Genomic DNA, 15673 nt, shown 5'->3' on the forward strand with positions numbered 1-15673 from the left:
AAACGAGCCTATCTATATAATGAATATGAATTGGGTGGGTTGAGATTATTAAATATAAAAACACTAAACCTCTCTCTAAAAGGAACCCTAAATGGTTCTCAAGTAGATTAATAAAAAAAGCTCATTCATTGTTTAAAAATGGCAATCTGCACAAAGGCAAAAAGGCCATGTCTCATTTTCGATTAATTGAAGATGATACCTTTTTCAAAGTATCTGTCTTTTTCAAACAAGCATTGCAGAGCTGGCTACAATTTCAATTTCTTCCCCCTGAAAAGATAGAACAAATATTACAGCTGAACTCAAATGTGCTGGTTGATAAAATATCTGTATTTCTGGGAAAGATGTTCGAAAAAGGGTCCAAAAGGGTATTTTGTTCTTAAATTACATTGTAACTCTACCATTACAATTTATGTCCTTCATGGAGTTATCAGAATTGTACGGGAAGGTCTGCTCAATCCAAGAGTACAACCAATCGATTACAGCATTGCCCCAAAAATAGAGGAGGCGGGTGGCAGCGGGAGGAGGTAGGGAAATGGTCTGTCTGCCCAATATAAAGGTTCAAAACTGGCGGAGGAATAAAAATTGCATAATTAGGAGTATACCAGTTTCATTTGAGGACCAGGATGTTGACAACTGTGCCATACAGATTGCAAAATAGTTGGGAAGAGATTTTTGATGTACCAATTCCATGATGCAGGCTGTATGAGTTGATATATAAAACACAAGATTCAACTTAATGCTTTTCAGCTAACATTATTATATAGACTTCTTGCCACCAACAAATGTTTAATATTTGGGGCATAAAATCATTGAAGCTCTGCAGATTTTGTTGTAAGGATACAGAATCAATAGACCATTTATTTTGGTATTGCCCTCAGGTAGCCTGTTTCTGGTCTCACGTTCAGGAATGGCTGAAAATGCATTGCATTGATCTAAAATTTACTCTAGAAATAGTACTGTTAGGAGATCTGGAGATACCGGGTCACTCAATTACTAATATACTAATACACTTAGTAAAAGTATTTATCTTCAACACGCAATCTGTAGATTCTATTCGATTAGATACAATTTCAATCTATGTTAAACATCATAGCATAGTTGAAAGATATGTGTTGCGTAGAAACACGAAGTGGGTGGCCAGCAGAGATAGATGGGACGGGCTGAGGGAAGCTGAGGGTTGGTTGTGGAATTGGAGACAAGTGGGAGTGGAGTTGCTGTGTGAGGGAGAGAATGATGGGACGGGCTGAGGTAAGCTGAGGGTTGGTATGTGGAATTGGAGACAAGTGGGAGTGGAGTTGCTGTGTGAGGGAGAGAATGATGGTCAAAAGATAAAGTCAAAAAACATAATAAAAGTACATTTGAATGACACTAAGTGGCACGGTTTTTACAACTAATGCCAGTTTGCATGAGGCTGATGCTGTGCAGGTGTTTGTACACATGCATATACACACACTCATTCAAATGAACACCTACAAGAACACACACATACATGTAATAGTGCCAGACATGCACACAAACATATACAGTTGGCATTGCTGTTATGATTCCAGTTGTCCTTGATGTCCTTAGTTTTAAATGGATTATTATTGATTTTTTTGCTTTGTTGTTTGCTGTTTTCTTCTGTCTTTTCCTTTCTTCTCTTTAGTTCATTCTCTTGGTTGTTGGTGCTTGGGGGGTTCTTGGGGGTGGGGAATGGAATTAATTGTATTTTTTTTTTAAATCCTGGGGGGGGATTGTGGGAGGGGTCTCAAATGGTTGAGGGACAGCTATTGGGGAATTTCACAAGATTGTGATCATGAAAAAGGAAACTATGACATATATTTTATATCACTATCACTATCATGCACACCCTCACACATAAGGATGGCTCTGTTGCGGAAAGACTGATACATGTATGATAGTGTCTTGATGCTGTGTTTGTCCTTCATGTCCTAATCATTTAATGTTACCCCTTCCTTGTGTTTTTTGTAATAAAAAATAACAAATGTATTGCCACCGGAGCCCGCCAGTGTAAGTAAAGGTGAAATAAAAAATAAATCAAATAAATAGCTTGACACATTCAAGCTATAGGCCGTTAGCATTGACATCTCATGTATGGAAACATATGGAAAGGATGATAACAGAAAGGCTGACTTACTTTCTGGAGAGGAGAGGACTAATGTCACCAGATCAAAGTGGATTCAGGAAAGGCAGGGGAATGATGGATCCTGCACTGTGCCTTGAGTCAGTAATACGGAAGGCACAGGCAAATAAAGAGGTGGTGGTAGCTGTTTTTTGTAGCAAAGTGTAGTGAAGGCCTAGTTGTCAATGGGAAGAAAATATTGAATGTGATGTGTTGCCTGTCAGGAATGGAGTGGGGGGGCAGATAGAAGGGTGTTAAAAATGCTATATATAGAGCTGTCAAGGTCATCACTGGATTATGGAAGTGTAGCATCTCTACCAGCAGCTCAGACATCTTTAATAAAAAGTTAGATGTAATCCAGTCCCAGGCCCTAAGAATGTGTTGTGGAGCACTTAGGACCTCCCCGGTGGCAGTGAGGCATGTAGAGTTGGGAAAGATGCCGTTGGAGTTAAGATGACAACAGTTAACCATGACATACATATTGGGTAAATCTACAAGGACATAAGGTTACACATCCTACAAAAAATGTACCCCTATAGCAGTGGCAGTCTGTGACCTTATTTTTTTAGGAGCACGGCCTTAATTCTATAACAGCATATTGGATGACTGTCATTCATACCCAGTTCAAAGTAACATTGAAAGGTTTAGGCTACCTCATGATACTCAAATTGTCCCCATACCCATCATGAGGTTGCTACAACCTAGCCTATGAATGAAAGTTTACAACATACTATAGGAGTGTAACAGTATAACTTTAGTCTGTCCCCTTGCACATACCCGGGCTCAAACCAGGGACCCTCTGCACACATCAACAGTCACCCTCGAAGCATCGTTACCCATCACTCCACAAAAGCCACTGCTCTTGCAGAGCAAGGGGAGCCACTACTTCAAGGTGTCAGAGCGAGTGACGTCACAGATTGAAACGCTATTAGCGCGCACCACCGCTAACTAGCTAGCCATTTCACATCAGTTACAGGAGCACAGGTCGAGAGAGACATTTGAGTACTCAAGGTAAAAGACGGTGATACATTCAATACTGCCTTACACACACTTTCATACGTCTAGCTGATCTAGGGTGTAATCATTAGTCCAACAGTTGCAAACAACAGTTTCTATTGGACAAAATTCAGGTATATTTATCCCAGTTTCAAGTTTTAATATCACATGCACAAGTACAGTGAAATGCCTTTCTTGCAAACTCCAAAACCAACAATGCAATAATCAATAACAATGTATTACTATATAAAAACATGAGGCACGACACATCCAGGTCCTCCCTGTAGGCTGACTCATCGTCACCGGTGATCAGGCCTACCACCGTCCTGTCCTCAGCAAACTTGATGATGGTGTTGGAGTCATACGTGGCCACGCAGTCATGGGTAAACAGGGAGAATAGAATGAGACTAAGCACACACACCTGTGGGTCAGCGTGGCGGAGGTGATGCTGTCTATCCTCACCACCAGGGGTCGGCCCTTCAGGAAGTCCAGGATCCAGTTGCAGAGGGAGGTGTTCAGCCCCAGAGTCCTAAGCGTGGTGATGTTTAAGAAACATTTTTCAACCGAATTGGCAGAATGAATACACCCCTGATCACACTCAAACACAGTTCACTTCCATAGCAGCCATATACAAACATGATCATTTTGCTCATTGTAGAATTCCTTCTCGCATCTACGTGCTCTCCTCCTCTCCACCTTTCCCTTCAGTACACAACACATCAGCTGTATGTGACCAGGCAAAAAAAAAATCCAAGCCAAACCTTCATATCATAATCTCTAACTACTACACACAGCCTACCTACATCGTCGTAGCTAGACGAAGTAACACGTTAGTAAACCCGCTACAATCATGGCAGCTAAGCCAACTGCTTAGGAATCCTTGTGAATGCTTGTGAATAAGAATTCGCAAGGTTGCCACTTGTTGTTTGCCTACTGAAATTGTACTTCAGTTCATGAAAATAAATGGCTAGCCAGCTACCATAAATCGCAGATGGCGTAGCAGTCAGGCATCTTTGTCTTCGTCTTGTCGTGTCCTGTGTATATATATCTTATTTCTTCGCATATATTTTAGAAATGTTTTCTTAACCTCAACTTCAACATACTCTCCTACAAACCCGCCTCACCCAATGTGAAAGTAAAGAAAATAGCAGATCCATACCACACAAGGATTCCTAAATCATTGCTAAGAATAATGAAAATGACTGCAGTTTCTACTAGAGGTCGACCGATTATGATTTTTTCTGGTTAGGGAATGTTTTAATCGTTGCTATGGGAACGACATCTTCAACGCACGTTCTAATGAACTCGCACACCGAATCAGCGTATTCGTCAATATTGTTATCTGACGCAATACGAAACATGTCCCAGTCCACGTGATGGAAGCAGTCTTGGAGTGTGGAGTCAGCTTGGTCGGACCAGCGTTGGACAGACCTCAGCGTGGGAGCCTCTTGTTTTAGTTTCTGTCTGTAGGCAGGGATCAACAAAATGGAGTCGTGGTCAGCTTTTCCGAAAGGAGGGCGGGGCAGGGCCTTATATGCGTCGCGGAAGTTAGAGTAACAATGATCCAAGGTTTTTCCACCCCTGGTTGCGCAATCGATATGCTGATAAAATGTAGGGAGTCTTGTTTTCAGATTAGCCTTGTTAAAATCCCCAGCTACAATGAATGCAGCCTCCGGATAAATGGATTCCAGTTTGCAAAGAGTCAAATAAAGTTCGTTCAGAGCCATCGATGTGTCTGCTTGGGGGGGGGGATATATACGGCTGTGATTATAATCGAAGAGAATTCTCTTGGTAGATAATGCGGTCTACATTTGATTGTGAGGAATTCTAAATCAGGTGAACAGAATGATTTGAGTTCCTGTATGTTTCTTTCATCACACCATGTCTCGTTAGCCATAAGGCATACGCCCCCGCCCCTCTTCTTACCAGAAAGATGTTTGTTTCTGTCGGCGCGATGCGTGGAGAAACCCGCTGGCTGCACCGCCTCGGATAGCGTCTCTCCAGTGAGCCATGTTTCCGTGAAGCAAAGAACGTTAGTCTCTGATGTCCCTCTGGAATGCTACCCTTGCTCAGATTTCATCAACCTTGTTGTCAAGAGACTGGACATTGGCGAGAAGAATGCTAGGGAGTGGTGCACGATGTCCCCGTCTCCGGAGTCTGACCAGAAGACCGCCTCGTTTCCCTCTTTTTCTGAGTCGTTTTTTTGGGTCGCTGCATGGGATCCATTCCGTTGTCCTGTTTGAGAGGCAGAACACAGGATCCGCGTCGCGAAAAACATATTCTTGGTCGTACTGATGGTGAGTTGACGCTGATCTTATATTCAGTAGTTCTTCTCGACTGTATGTAATGAAACCTAGGATGACCTGGGGTACTAATGTAAGAAATAACACGTAAATAAAACTAGTAATATAATCAACCATGTGTCGTTAACTAGTGATTATGATTGATTGTTTTTTATAAGATAGGTTTAATGCTAGCTATCAACTTACCTTGGCTTACTGCATTCGGGTAACAGGCAGGCTCCTCGTGGAGTGCAATGAGAGGCAGGTGGTTAGAGCGTTGAACTAGTTAACTGTAAGGTTGCAAGATTGAATCCCAGAGCTGACAAGTTAAAGAGCTAACAAGGTAAAAATCTGTTGTTCTGCCCCCGTTCCACCGTTCCTAGGCCGTCATTGAAAATAAGAACGTGTTCTTAACTGACTTGCCTAGTTAAATAAAGATGAAATAAAGGTGTAAAAAAAAAATATATATATATATATATATATATATATATATATATAGCACAGGCAGGATGTTTATTTTTACTATTTTCTACATTGTAGAATAAGTGAATACATCAAAACTATGAAATAACACATATGGAATCACCCAAAAAGTGTTAAACAAATGAAAATATATTTTGTATATTTTGTATTTTATATTATTTTCGGAAATCGATATATATATATATATATCGATTTCCGATTGTTATGAAAACTTGAAATAGGCCCTAATTAATCGGCCATTCCGATTAATTGGTCGACCTCTAGCTTCTACTGGTCATTGTTTTCAGGCTGGTTGTATTGGTGCTAGCTATATCTGTTTATAACCCTCTAGTGGTGTGGGGGCTGTGCTCCGGCAAAGTGGTTGGGGTTACATCCTGCCTGTTTGGCCCTGTCAAAGATTGTCGGACAGGGCCACAGTGTCTCCCGACCCCCGTCTCAGCCTCCAGTATATATGCTGGAATAGTCTGTGCCATGGGGGCTAAGGTCAGTCTGTCCTATCTGGTGAAATTCACCTGTCTTATCTGGTGTCCTGTGTGAACTTAAATATGCCCCCTCTAATTCTACCATCCTTCTCTCTCTCTTGGCCTCCACAATCACCTGACTTCAACCCAATTGAGATGGTTTGGGATAAGTTGGACTGCAGAATGAAGAAAAAGGAGCCAACAGGTGCTCAGCATATGTGGGAACTCCTTCAAGACTGTTGGAAAAGCATTCCAGGTGAAGCTGGTTGAGAGAATGCCAAGAGTGTGCAAAGCTGTCAAGGCAAAGGCTGGCTACTTTGAAGAATCTCAAATACAAAATATATTTTCATTTGTTTAACACTTTTTGGGTGATTCCATATGTGTTATTTCATAGTTTTGATGTATTCACTTATTCTACAATGTAGAAAATAGTAAAAATTAAGAAAAACCCTTGAATGAGTAGGTGTGTGCAAACTTTTGACTGGTACTGTGTATCTTAACTGACCGCGTTTTCATGAATTTGATGATATAATCTTGAAAGCCATTCAAAAGACCATGGACATGAACATGGAAGTATGACGTAGGAAAGCATCATCTGCACAGGGTATTCATATTCAAAACCAGAGACACCATACTGGTAATTTGCCAGCTAGGAAAGATAGAAGAGAACGCATAGAAACAAACGCTCTCTGTGGTTAACAGAAGCTATCGGTACGAACGGAGTGGTTTCTGAAGCCAATGTGGCATGTTGAATTCATTTTCTTAATACATTTGGCTTTAGCATTTGAACTGTTTTGGCTATATGCTTTTATGACCCCATTCCAAAAGTTAAGACTCCGGAGCATGTACGTGCCTTCTGTACATGGTAGCATTAACCATTATTAGTTAGCAAAGATCGTAAAAATACCTAGCAAAACTAACGTTAGCTAGCTAAAATCTGGTGATCTCCCTCAATCTTAGCTAGCTGGCTAACGTCATACTGCATCTTAAGGCTATTTGACGACATCACAATGATGACAAAGGGTTTTCCAACCAATTTTTTTTGTTTTTACCCTCAAGCCACTATAATGCACTTTTGACTAAAGCGCCATCAGCGCCAACAATGCAAAAGAATGTTATAAAATGTACAACCCATTACGACTGTAACACATTAATTTGACGGTTTTGGTAAAATAATGGTCATAGCCTAACGCAACTATTTACTTTTTGAAAATGTGTTTCCGCCCGGTCTCGAACCGGGGACCTTTCGCGTGTTAGGCGAACGTGATAACCACTACACTACGGAAACTGAAGGTAAGACACTGCCTTTGGGTGTGATGTTGCCTGAAATTCTGTTAGCGGGGTGCTGTTTTGTCTAAATTTGAATGTTCGCCTTTGATATCTCCGTGGCTCTTTGATTGCAGGTGTCAATTTAGGTCTCTTCTAGAGATGTAGTTGAAGAGAGATTGTGGGGTGGGATGAAAAGAGAGAAAGCAAATGTACCTATGGGAGGTGAAAATAAAGAGAAAAAGGAAATAAATACAATACATCCGAGTTTTACAACAAGTTAACAAAAATATCGACACACAAGGGACAGATTGGTGCACCCAGGCATCAGTAATTGTCCAACTCAAGGTGTAGAATAAAAATGCAACCCCCTCCCAACGTAAAAAATATTTTCACATGACCCTCCCCTTGTACTGTAAAATAAATGGAACACCCTCATATAATTAACTCAGAGTAATGTTTATTGCTGCCATTGACCAGTGTACCGCCCCCACCCCTACTTCTTCAATAGAAATAGTATAAAGCAGATTATTCAGTTGACATTACTATCGGTCCAATATCATCTCTGTAAACACAGCTGCCACTTCATTATTACCGTAAAATGCAGTTTATCATTGCGCACTGCGCTTTATTATGAGTGACAACTATTTACTTTTTGAAAATGTGTTTCCGCCCGGTCTCGAACCGGGGACCTTTCGCGTGTTAGGCGAACGTGATAACCACTACACTACGGAAACTGAGCATGAAAGACAGAAGTACTTGAAATACACCTACTGCGCATTAAGTTAGTGTATAGACTACAGTAGTTTCTATAAAGCAGGGTCTCGTTTCCATATAAATGTAGGTTGTTTTAAGAAATGCTGACGACTGTTATATATATATATATATATATATATATATAATATATACATTTGATATTTTATTTGTTTACCATTTTTAAAAACAGGGATTCACCGTTAAGACCGGGGGCCTGTTGCACAAAACTAGGATAAGGGATTAAGCCAGGATATCTTGGTGATCCTGGCTCAATTGATCCGTAATCCGGTTGCACTAAAGATGGATAGGGGGCAGGAGGATATGTTATGGTATAAATTACCATGGAGATTTATTCTGTGGAGCTAGCCTGCTCCAGACCAGGCTAAATTCCAGGATCTATTTGATGTCAGCAGTCACCACAAATGGAAACCAATAGTTATTTCACTGCTCACTATACATTGTTATCACATATAACTAGACCCACTGTTATTATTTAAAGTTTGTGATCATTAATTTCAATGATTTTGGATAAAAAATGATTTTTAGATGATGTTGCTATCATTAGATAATTTACAGTTTCCCATAGACTATAAGGCTATATATAAAATGATAGAATATTAGGGCCACAGAGGGGAAAAAAACACAAGTCATAATATTGTAACCAGTTGTTTTAAAGGAGGACAGTTGTTAAAATGACAGATGTGGGGCATTTCGTGAAATTGTACTTCAGTATGGTTTCATAAACAAAGACATGCTGATGTGCCAGAATATTAAGTATCACATTGTCATAAGTATCAAAACTGTAAAAACAATATGTAGCTTTTCTGCAGAAAGAACCAGCCTCATAAATTTATGACTTTATCCTTTTTCTTCAGTGTGGCCCTAGTACTCTGTCATATAAACAAATACACATTCCATATGAATATAAAAACACAATGTGTAACATTATGTTCCTTTATTGAATAAGGACAAAACAAAGCAGGTAAACCATCAGCTCCTTTTGAAACTGAAGTCACAGTGACTCTACAAGATGGAAAGCACAGAATCCAAGCATATTATACAAAATGATACATACACATTCAAAGGTCTGTATATAACACACCCTGCATGTCTGCACACTAAAATAAATGCAGGACAAATCCATACACATCAACTGAACAGACAAATGAATGGATGCAGTAGCCTCCCTGCAGCCTTGTATTACACACAGTATACCGCACAAACATCATAAGAGGCCAAATTCGTCAAAAAACGAACCCAAAAAAACCCAAATTCCTCTGCCACCGCAGGACATATTTAACCAAAATTGAAAGCACACATACTAACTAAAATAATTCAACACATATTGGTCCCTCAGCAGCCGACCACTGTCGTCGTCAGGGAAGATTGCCGGATTGTCCCAGTCCATGGCTGGTGGCACTCTGGGGGCCCTCTCCTTCCTCAGGCAGGCCACATTGTGGAGGACAGCACAAGCCACAGTAATATCACATGCCCTAACAGGGCTGACCCTTAATTTGTGAAGGCAGTGAAAGCGTGCCTTCAGGAGGCCAAAGGTCATTTCAACTCTGGCCCTGGTCCTGGCATGGGCATGGTTGTAGGCCTGCTGTGCTTCCTGGGGGTCTGTGAAAGGTGTCAGGAGAAAAGGCTGGCAGCCATACCCCCTGTCACCCAGCAACACACCAGAGAATTCACCTGTCAACACAAAATCTCATCATTACTACCTCATAAACACAGTGATATTCTTGACACAGCCATGATGGTTATAAATAGGGGTTGTGTGGCTTACCTTGTGATAGGCACTGATAGATTTCAGAGGCCCGAAAGATTCTGGAGTCATGGACTGAGCCAGGCCATTTTGCCACAACATTGCTGATCACACAGTCAGCATTGCAGACCATCTGAAATCATAAGATGAGGAATATTACACCAATCAATGCACATCACTGGCAATGCAGAGTGTTCGTCAATGGACAATATCAAAAAGTTATGTTCACCTGAACATTAATGCTGTGAAAGGATTTCCTATTCACAAAATCGGCCTCATGGGCACCTGAGGGGGCTTTTATCCTTATGTGTGTGCAGTCCACTGCACCAATGACATTGGGGAAACCTGTCACACAAAGTAATGAGTATCCTACTATGTGTTAACAGTTGTCCTGTAATTTGTAGATCCTCTTACCTGCAATCCTATAGAACTCCTCTTTGATGTCACAGAGTCTTCTGTGGCCAGGGAAGGAGATGAAGACATCTGCTAATGCTTTGATAGCCAGACACACACTCCTTATTGTGCGGCAAATTGTGGCCTTGTTCAGCTGTTCTGCATCCCCCACTGAGTACAGGAAGGCTCCACTAGCAAAAAAGCGCAAGGCCACACAAACCATTTGCTCCACACTCAGTGCATGGCTCCGTGCAGTGCGGTGCTTAATCCTGGGACCCAGTAGTCTGCATAGATACCTGATGCCATCTGCAGAAAACCTGTATCTTTCATATAGATGGTCATCAGGGAAGGCCAGTGGGTCCAACCGGTCCCTGAAGACCCTTTCTCGCCTGAAGGCTCTCCTCAGCACAAGTGCTTCTTCATCCACCACATCTCGCACGAATGGGCATGCCATTGTCAGAGCAGAAAGGAACACACAATTTTGGGCCTTCATATAGGCTAGTGGCCACACCTGGTGCTGGGGGGGTGGGCAAAAGAGGGCGATGCCTTATAACGATGACTTGGTTGTACTGATTGCTGGGAAAATAAAAAAAACCTTAGAAAGATGCCACCGTCCTGTGTGCTCACAATAAGAGCTCATATGTCATGGCTCACTTGACTTTACGAGAATATACCTAATTTTTATTTTGAGCTGTGTCATCTTCTTGGAGCTGGGGGAGGAAAGAAAAATAATGATTAATACATTTGTGTTACAGTTAGCATACAGTGTACATTGAAGGCATATCTCACCTCCCTCAAGTTTTTTTATTTCAAGGTCCAGTTTCCTAATTGTCCTCTTTTTTATTTCGAACTCCAGTGCAAGATTTTCCATCTTTTTCTTCTTGTACTGAATGTCTATGTCTGCCAGTTCTATTTGGCACCGGAGGTGGTTGCCATACAACTTTCTGATAGCTTGTGAGCTCTGTGAACACAATACAATTAGCGCAGCTGGAATTTGGCAGGATGTGGTGTCCTTTTATTAATACGCACTATGTTGCCAGGCTGGTTTTCCCACTGTATAGCATCTGGGTCCTGTAAAAGAAATTAGATTTTTTGATTTTGATGAGGACTCCTCACCATTGTAGAGTAAATAGTACTTTCACAGTCTTAACATGATACCTCATGCCTTCTGGAATCCAGAGAGATGGTCTCCTCCTCATCATCGTCTCCATCATGTGCTGTTGCTGCTGCACTGGGGCCTTCACCCTATCACATTTAATCGGATTCATATTGAAGCTAGTAGACAAGACATGCCAGGCCTACAGTATGCCTTTGATGGAGTACTCACTGGATCAGCATCGTCTGGTGCTTGTGCTGGTGGCTCTAACAGGAACACAGTGCTGCCAGACACTGCAAGGCAATAGGTAAACCAAAGTCAGACAGTCCAAATTGATTCAATATGAATGTGGTTGTATCCCATGTAGAGATGGAAGGACATACCTTGAATGAAGCGGGTGGCATCTTGGGAGGAACCTATGCTCGTCTCTTTCCCCCCAGGGATCCCCTCTAAGACGGGCCTGCCTTTATTTAGCTCCAAGGCCATGTCCTCTGCTGGGGTAAGGTCAGCCTTTGGTGACCCACCACCCGTGCCTTGTCTGTGGGTATTCTTTTTCACTGCTAAAACAGTACAGACAATGTGTGAGCAGGCACCTTCTGGGTACAATATATGCTTGTGCTTTGTTAAATATTAGTCAGGGACCATACCATTCTGCAGAATGTTCTTGTATTTGATTTTGACCTGCTGCCATGTCCGTTTTGGCCCGTTCATGTTTAATCTACACACACACACACACACACACATTTAATGGAGTCACACTGCAAAAAATTTCTTGGTATTTTTGTCTTGTTTTCAGTAAAAATATCAAAATTTATCATAGCTTTATACAGTGTGATGGAGTTACTTTACACAATTTCACTCATATCTGCAGTGCATTTCAATAAAAAATTTAACCGTTTCATAATTACAGTACAACTGCATTTTTGGAGAGCGGTGAGTGTGTAATTGTGCACTACTTACGCATTCAGGCGGTCTGCAATACTTTGCCACGCTTTTTCTCTTTGCTTTATCACTGTGGCGGTGTTGCCTTTCTTCTTAATTATATATTTTACCTCCTCGTATGCCTCCATGAGGATTTGTGCTTCCGACGGGGAAAAGTACGCGGCTCTAGTTGCCGTGCTGAGGAGAGCCTTCAGGCGAGAAAGGGTCTTCAGGGACCGGTTGGACCCACTGGCCTTCCCTGATGACCATCTATATGAAAGATACAGGTTTTCTGCAGATGGCATCAGGTATCTATGCAGACTACTGGGTCCCAGGATTAAGCACCGCACTGCACGGAGCCATGCACTGAGTGTGGAGCAAATGGTTTGTGTGGCCTTGCGCTTTTTTGCTAGTGGAGCCTTCCTGTACTCAGTGGGGGATGCAGAACAGCTGAACAAGGCCACAATTTGCCGCACAATAAGGAGTGTGTGTCTGGCTATCAAAGCATTAGCAGATGTCTTCATCTCCTTCCCTGGCCACAGAAGACTCTGTGACATCAAAGAGGAGTTCTATAGGATTGCAGGTAAGAGGATCTACAAATTACAGGACAACTGTTAACACATAGTAGGATACTCATTACTTTGTGTGACAGGTTTCCCCAATGTCATTGGTGCAGTGGACTGCACACACATAAGGATAAAAGCCCCCTCAGGTGCCCATGAGGCCGATTTTGTGAATAGGAAATCCTTTCACAGCATTAATGTTCAGGTGAACATAACTTTTTGATATTGTCCATTGACGAACACTCTGCATTGCCAGTGATGTGCATTGATTGGTGTAATATTCCTCATCTTATGATTTCAGATGGTCTGCAATGCTGACTGTGTGATCAGCAATGTTGTGGCAAAATGGCCTGGCTCAGTCCATGACTCCAGAATCTTTCGGGCCTCTGAAATCTATCAGTGCCTATCACAAGGTAAGCCACACAACCCCTATTTATAACCATCATGGCTGTGTCAAGAATATCACTGTGTTTATGAGGTAGTAATGATGAGATTTTGTGTTGACAGGTGAATTCTCTGGTGTGTTGCTGGGTGACAGGGGGTATGGCTGCCAGCCTTTTCTCCTGACACCTTTCACAGACCCCCAGGAAGCACAGCAGGCCTACAACCATGCCCATGCCAGGACCAGGGCCAGAGTTGAAATGACCTTTGGCCTCCTGAAGGCACGCTTTCACTGCCTTCACAAATTAAGGGTCAGCCCTGTTAGGGCATGTGATATTACTGTGGCTTGTGCTGTCCTCCACAATGTGGCCTGCCTGAGGAAGGAGAGGGCCCCCAGAGTGCCACCAGCCATGGACTGGGACAATCCGGCAATCTTCCCTGACGACGACAGTGGTCGGCTGCTGAGGGACCAATATGTGTTGAATTATTTTAGTTAGTATGTGTGCTTTCAATTTTGGTTAAATATGTCCTGCGGTGGCAGAGGAATTTGGGTTTTTTTGGGTTCGTTTTTTGACGAATTTGGCCTCTTATGATGTTTGTGCGGTATACTGTGTGTAATACAAGGCTGCAGGGAGGCTACTGCATCCATTCATTTGTCTGTTCAGTTGATGTGTATGGATTTGTCCTGCATTTATTTTAGTGTGCAGACATGCAGGGTGTGTTATATACAGACCTTTGAATGTGTATGTATCATTTTGTATAATATGCTTGGATTCTGTGCTTTCCATCTTGTAGAGTCACTGTGACTTCAGTTTCAAAAGGAGCTGATGGTTTACCTGCTTTGTTTTGTCCTTATTCAATAAAGGAACATAATGTTACACATTGTGTTTTTATATTCATATGGAATGTGTATTTGTTTATATGACAGAGTACTAGGGCCACACTGAAGAAAAAGGATAAAGTCATAAATTTATGAGGCTGGTTCTTTCTGCAGAAAAGCTACATATTGTTTTTACAGTTTTGATACTTATGACAATGTGATACTTAATATTCTGGCACATCAGCATGTCTTTGTTTATGAAACCATACTGAAGTACAATTTCACGAAATGCCCCACATCTGTCATTTTAACAACTGTCCTCCTTTAAAACAACTGGTTACAATATTATGACTTGTGTTTTTTTCCCCTCTGTGGCCCTAATATTCTATCATTTTATATATAGCCTTATAGTCTATGGGAAACTGTAAATTATCTAATGATAGCAACATCATCTAAAAATCATTTTTTATCCAAAATCATTGAAATTAATGATCACAAACGTTTAAATAATAACAGTGGGTCTAGTTATATGTGATAACAATGTATAGTGAGCAGTGAAATAACTATTGGTTTCCATTTGTGGTGACTGCTGACTGACATTAGGGATGAGATTAAATAGATCCTGGAATTTAGCCTGGTCTGGAGCAGGCTAGCTCCACAGAATAAATCTCCATGGTAATTTATACCATAACATATCCTCCTGCCCCCTATCCATCTTTAGTGCAACCGGATTACGGATCAATTGAGCCAGGATCACCAAGATATCCTGGCTTAATCCCTCATCCTAGTTTTGTGCAACAGGCCCCAGCACATACAATTCATACACAAAATCAAATACAAACAAAAATAAAGCACAACAATCAAGAAAAACAGAAACATTCCTCAGCAAAGTTCCCCAATCAATATTTTAAAATTGCCCGAGCGGCATCAGAGCGTCCACTTGCAGTGTCTTGTGCAGTTGGTTCCAGTAATGAGGTGCATTAAAACTAAAAGCGGATTTACCTAATTCAGCAGAGACCCAACCCTGTAAGTGGTTTTGGTACCTCATGTTTTTTTTATACTTTAACAACAAAGTTAAGTAAATTGTAAGCTTGTGTAGTATATAATACATGTACAATGTTCTTCTCATGATGTTTAATGATCATATTCTACATTTTCTCTTGCCCATGACAACCAATTACTGATGCGCATAACGAACACAAATGTCCATCCACGTAATGGTGACGTTTCAGGTATATCGATTTCAAATCAACATTGAAAAGTTAAAACACTTTACTCCCCGTCGGGGAATTGAACCCCGGTCTCCCGCGTGACAGGCGGGGATACTGACCACTATACTAACGAGGAATACATATAGAAATCACAATG

General features: G+C 41.5%; 3 non-coding genes across 3 annotated transcripts; all 3 read right to left on the minus strand.

Moving 5' to 3' along the window:
- Positions 1-7559: 7559 nt before the first annotated feature.
- Positions 7560-7632, minus strand: trnav-aac (transfer RNA valine (anticodon AAC)). The gene has a single exon. It is a non-coding gene; the product is annotated as a tRNA-Val (tRNA).
- A 642-nt stretch (positions 7633-8274) lies between these two features.
- Positions 8275-8347, minus strand: trnav-aac (transfer RNA valine (anticodon AAC)). Its single transcript has one exon. It is a non-coding gene; the product is annotated as a tRNA-Val (tRNA).
- A 7233-nt stretch (positions 8348-15580) lies between these two features.
- On the minus strand, positions 15581-15652 carry trnad-guc (transfer RNA aspartic acid (anticodon GUC)). The gene has a single exon. It is a non-coding gene; the product is annotated as a tRNA-Asp (tRNA).
- Positions 15653-15673: the final 21 nt, after the last annotated feature.

The sequence above is a fragment of the Oncorhynchus kisutch genome, linkage group LG13 (genome assembly GCF_002021735.2).
Source record: "Oncorhynchus kisutch isolate 150728-3 linkage group LG13, Okis_V2, whole genome shotgun sequence".
In the NCBI taxonomy this organism is placed as follows: domain Eukaryota; kingdom Metazoa; phylum Chordata; class Actinopteri; order Salmoniformes; family Salmonidae; genus Oncorhynchus; species Oncorhynchus kisutch.